Below are 5,987 nucleotides of genomic sequence, written 5' to 3'. Positions count from 1 at the left end.
TTTCTCAATTTAAGACTATTTGACCTCAAGTTTACAGTTTCAATGCAGATCTAAAAGGGCTCCAAATTATACCGAATAAGGCATAAGGGTCTTATCTAGCCAAATGACCGTCATTTTCAAAAATAAAATAAAAGAGGACTTTTAACTCACAACAAATTTTCACTAGCTGTGTGACACACTAGCATGACATAATTGAAACTACCGCTCCAGCGTTTACAAGCGAGGAGAAAGAGGAGCGTTCAGATGTTGTTGTATGCGAAATGATACTACTTAATGTCTTTGGGTCCGTTTATTATTTAAAATGGTCCACAAATGTGCGTTTCACATTTGTGATGTGTAAACTTCAACGTTATTACGTAGTACACAATGTCACACTGTGTATCACATGGATAATGCAAGACAAGTTGTTGCGTTTTAAAAGTTTTCTTGCCAAAAATGACAATCTTTTGAATAGATAAAACCCCTATGCCTCGATTGGGATCGTTTAGAGCCCTCCAAAGCTGCCCTGAAACTTAACTGTTGAGGTCCAATAAGGTCTATTAAATTAAGAAAAATCCTGGAATGTTTTTCTCAACAAAAAAAAAACAATTTCTTCTCGACTGAACAAAAAAAGACAAGCATTTTCGATGACAGACAGTAAATTATCAGGATTTTTGTTTAATGAAAGTGCAATATTCCTTTAATGTTAAAAAGTTCACTTGTAAATGTACAAAAATGTACCCACTTTGAGGGGGATGCATCAGCGTGTCTGTCAGGTATTCACTGAAGCATCTTTCAGTGATTGCTTGGTTGTATCAAGTCCAGTTCCATTAGGATTTTTTGAAAGGTCAAAGGTGCACCTGATGTTCTTCTGGTAGTTCAGTTTAAGTGCATAAATGAGTCCAAAAAGTAATTTCACACCCATGTGTGACACCAAGTAGGTTTTGCAAAACTTCCACTGTCTGTGCAATCCCCAACTCACCAATTTCACAATTCTGGAGAAGAACAACAAAAAAATCAGTCCCAATAGCAGTCAAAGTGAAATTTTCAAATATGTGCAGGCAAATTGTTTTACAAACTCTGATATTTAAAATATGTAGACTGATTCAAATGTGTAAAATAATAGAACATTAGTCACAAAACCATCAAAAGACCTGAAAACAGATAATCACCTTGTTTAAACATCTAGTTATCCATAAGATATTTATATACACACACGTGCACATACATACATATATATAAATAAATAGATATAAAAATAGAGTAGGTTGACATACACTTACCACATATTCTTTAATGTGTCTCTCCATGCCTTCTTTGAGGTAGATACAGATGTCTTCAACTAGAACAAGACAAAAAACCCACATTATTTAATGATTTTCTTTAACAATATTTTATGTAGATAATAGTTTTTATAGAGACAGATAAAGACTTTGTGAGACGAAGAGTATGTATTTTTCTGTTTCAGAAATATTGTGTCCCAGCATGTGTGTACACTACCGGTGAAATGTTTGGAAATAAGCCTCTTATGCTTATCATAACTGCAGTTATTGAAAAAAAACCCCACCTGTTTCCAATATTGACAATAAATCATCATATTAAAATGATTTCTAAATGATCATTTGACACTGGAATGATGAAAATCCAGCTTTGCATCAGAAATCAATATCTTTGTAGCATAACTTACATACCCTGTCTAGCAGGTTGTCCCACCATATAGACGATGAAATGATGCTGTATCTGTAAAAAAAAAAAGTTTTAGTTAGACACACAATGCACTCAACAACATAGTATAATTGTAACATTCTTTTGTTAATAAAGTCACAGAGATTATGATTATTTTATTCTGATAAGCCTATAGTAGCCTATGACTTTATTTATTTCTTAGGTTTCAAACATTAAACCACAAAAATTAATCAATAAAAGCAACAGACATTGCAGGGTAACTTCCAACAGACCGTCTGTGTAGTGAGGTGTATTTTACTCTGAAACATGCAACGCGTCACACATGTAATTAAACAACAGACAATTATATTTAAGATAATCACATCAAACTTGTTAACTTTACTCACCTACAATTTGGCGATTGTAGACTAGTGAGATGACGATCCAGTCCAATGCAAAATGGCGAAGTCCATGTGCTGTAGCGTCTATTTTTGATTTTGGCGCCACCTCCTGACTGGAGTGTGAATAGACGTCATTTCCGCTTCTACTAAAGTCAGTTTCCTGAAATTTGTATGTAAACCAATCTCATAGAATTTATCTGGTTTGTTTCACGGCTAGATTTATTTAATTCATATTCATACATTTTAACTGATTAAATCTAATACTTTTTAAATTGAACAGATTTATATATATTCTAATAAATCGGATTACATATATTTTAAAAAACGAGTATTTAAATAAAATCTAAATGATCCAAATACTTAAAAGCTAATATTGCCAGGAATCGTTTTTTTGAGTGCAGTTACTTTTCAGGAAGTGAAAAAAACATTGTATTTCAAAAGCAGTTGAATGTAGTGTTGTCATACTTGGTACAGCATCTTTACATGTAACCATATTCTTGCCAGTGTCATGATATAATCCACATTTGACCAAAATTGAGTTAAATGGACATACGTGCAGATGAATATGCTCAGTTTAATAAATAGCCTACGTCTTAGTTTATTAAATACGGTTAGTTTATTTAATATTAATTATAAATGTATTAAATGTCTCTTGCAAACTATGAAGGGACAATGAATCAATACACTGACATGGTAATGCTAGACAGCAGGGGCGTCAGTTTGTGTTGAAAAGTGGTGGGACATCAAAAATGAGCATAGCGTAACGTTAGGCCAGTCAACAACAAGAAAATACTCAGCATAAAACCCTCAACAATGTCGACTGCACACATGTAACAGTCCCTGCAACACCAGCTCAACCGAACAGTGCCAAAGCACCATACCATAGAAAACAGCAGCGCATTTAGTCAATGATTACAATGAATTTCATTACATATGTAAAAGAAAACACACCATACGCATACAACGCAGCATATGTGACCCTGGACCACAAAACCATCGCTTGATTTTTCAGAACATTTTAACCAAACGCCTTCAAAAAGCAGTGGGATGTCCCAAGCGTCCCCAGTGTAAATAACACCTATGCTAGACAGATACTTTGTTTGCACAGTCCTACCATAATTTTGTCACTCCCAGACCTACGTCTGGCGTCAAGGGGGAAACGTTTACCTCTATGAAGGAAAGTCATTGTCTCACCAGGATATGTTTATTCAGCTATCCAGTGCTGAGCTTCGATGAAACTTCATTAGACCGGCGAGATGCATCCACAGGGTGGGAGATACGTGGTGTTATTGACAGCTTTGACGCCAAATGGATATACGTGAATATCAGATGACATGATTTCACAACTTTTCATTTAAATATGTGAAGCATACTGTATACGGAAATGAACCTGGACATTCAATCCGTCGAAAAATCTCAAAATCTGCAAAATGGACATACGTGGTTTTCATTGGACAGCAACAATATGCTCGTTATGCCATTGCAAAAACAACAAATCTAATGGTGGCATGCTAGCCAAAGTGTTTTATACACATATTTGTAACTATTTAAAAGTGGTATTAACTCATTCCCTGACAGCCATTTATTTAAAAAAAAAAATTTGAAAATGTGCCCACCAGCATTTTTTCACAAAAGTTTCACAAAATGCCTTCCATGAACATTTTCTTACATAACATACAAATATATCAAATAAAAAGAAAAGACTCTCTGCTTTCAAACTAACAATAAACAAACAAACAAACAAAATGAGTAAAAAACGTTTCATCCAATCTATGTTTTTTCCTCTGCTTATAAAGTCCTACCGTAGGATCACACCAGCCGCGTTTCATGCATCAAATTCGCGTCTATTTTGCCGCTTTAACATTTTGAGTTTACTCGCTTCATTCGCGCGTGAAATTCTCGTCATCGAGACATTCACGCGGAAATTTGTGTCATGGGAGGGGCTTCTGCGACTCTGCTTTCCTTCCTGTAATCACGTCACTACTAGAGCAAGGTCCTTATTGGTTAATGCGGTGCGTTTTTCCGACAAAGTTAAAAAAAATTAACTCGCGCGTTTGCCGCTGCAATGCTCAATTCACGCCATTTGGGCGAACTAGACGTGCAATTGAGGCGGAATCGCGTCTACCGCGCCGCGCTAAATGCCTCATTCGCGCCGCAAGACCTCCAGGTGCGCGTCAACGCGTCTTTACATTCACTTAACATAAAAATCACTCTCGCTTGACACCTCTACCGCAGCTGATCTGAACAGCATTAAAGACACAGAGCTTAAAATTAGTAAAAAAAATGTTTGCTTTAGTTTTTTATAAATTGGGTAAGTTTTTTATGCAAATGTTTTCTTTTAATTGACAAGCTAACTCGTCAATGGCGGGGAAATAGTTAACTATGCTTAAGTATAACCGGCTAAAATAATTTAATTGCACTTAAATAAAACAAAGCATGTGATAAACCATTAATTTAATGCACTTAAAACAGTGTTCTTGCTTGTGTAAATAAATAATGAGCAGTAATGTGTTTTAATAAAAAAAAGTGTTGTGGCCCTTTAAGAGTGCACGAGTATACGATGAGCACGTGAGCTTGAGCGCAGAGCGCAAGAGACTAGGAAGTAAACAGAGCTCCATGCGGTGAGAAAGCGTTGATAAAGTTTATAAACTGAGGACAAAACATAAAATATCAACTTGTGAGTGTGTAATGATTGCATCTTTTAAAGATTGGTCAGTGGATGGCTTCGTGTTGTTGGTTTGTGCTGTGTTTTGATCTCCTCGAGCGAGCGGTTTTCGTCACGTTGTTTGTGCTGGTTGGAGATTTCTCATATTGAGCGTAAGTGCTGTATTATGATACTGAGTGATAAATTATGACTGTAATGCAGCTAATGTTTAATAAAGTGTTGTACTAAGGGTTTGGAAACTCTCTCTCTTTGTTGTATTAGAGGGGAGAGGTTAAATGTGAGTTCACACGCAAAGCTGTATGTCACGTGAGCTAAAGGAGACTGTTGCAAAGTAAGTTTTGTTTATTATTTTCTTTGCTGATGTGTCTTTGATTTCTTAAAATGTAATGGATGCGTGTTGAATGTGTTTATACTTGCTATTCATGTGATAATTGTGTTTTTGTTATGATTGGGGTTAAAATACTAAATGCTGCTTGTGTTATTATGTAATGTGAGTGATAAGTGAATTCTAATTGGCCCTATATGTATCTTTTTGTGTTTTTATTATCTTTCAGAACACAACTGGGCCACTACCGTTGTTTGCTTAGGTGTAAAAAAGTGTTTTCTTGTGTAACTAAGGGGCTTGTGTGCATTACAGAGTATTACAGCCAAAGAAACAATTTCATTTTTTTCTTTTCTTTTATTTCTATGTTATGCCAATTGAAGTAACTTGTGTTATTTCAGTGTTATGGTTTATTTTTGTCCACTTTAAAAATTGTCAAAACCAATACTAAAAGAAAGCAAGAAAATATTTAATGCTGCACTCCTTTTGAGTGTGGTCAGGAATAAAAGAACCCCAGTTTAATGTTAAGCCACTGTTTTGGTTTCCTTTATTTTAAACAAAGGTACTCTTAACCCGGCTACACATTTTTGGTACCAGGAGTGGGGTTCCTTTTTTATTCGGCTTTCTTTTACTTAAGTACTATTGTGGGTGTTTGCAAACAACGGTAGTGGTAAGGAACGGCCAAGTGTTGGGAGATCCTGCAAAGCATTGTGTGCCAAACTGGGAGGAGCCGTGCGAGGACGAAGGACTGCTGTGCGAGGACTACTAGAAACGTTAAGGACGTGGCTTGTTGGAAAGACTGTTAAAGACCTAAGACTTTTCGTAACGATTCAAAAACATGGACGTTGAACCCATAGAGGGTGCAGCCGGGCAGGCTGAGGACATTCAAGGAGCGGGTGCTGCAGCTCCAGAACTGGACACTGAGGGAGGTAACCCTATTTCACAGCTTCAATCA

General features: G+C 36.2%; 1 long non-coding RNA gene across 1 annotated transcript; it reads right to left on the bottom strand.

The window, feature by feature from the left end:
* Positions 1–324: 324 nt before the first annotated feature.
* Positions 325–2,442, bottom strand: LOC129429063 (uncharacterized). The gene is made up of 4 exons (XR_012359721.1): positions 2,052–2,442; positions 1,671–1,719; positions 1,263–1,321; positions 325–974 (listed from the first exon to the last, which is right to left on the bottom strand). It is a non-coding gene; the product is annotated as an uncharacterized lncRNA (long non-coding RNA).
* Positions 2,443–5,987: the final 3,545 nt, after the last annotated feature.

The sequence above is a fragment of the Misgurnus anguillicaudatus genome, chromosome 20, assembly GCF_027580225.2.
Source record: "Misgurnus anguillicaudatus chromosome 20, ASM2758022v2, whole genome shotgun sequence".
Lineage (NCBI taxonomy): Eukaryota > Metazoa > Chordata > Actinopteri > Cypriniformes > Cobitidae > Misgurnus > Misgurnus anguillicaudatus.
The sequence above is the reverse complement of the archived record's forward strand: the minus strand, read 5'-3'. Positions and strand labels throughout refer to the sequence as shown.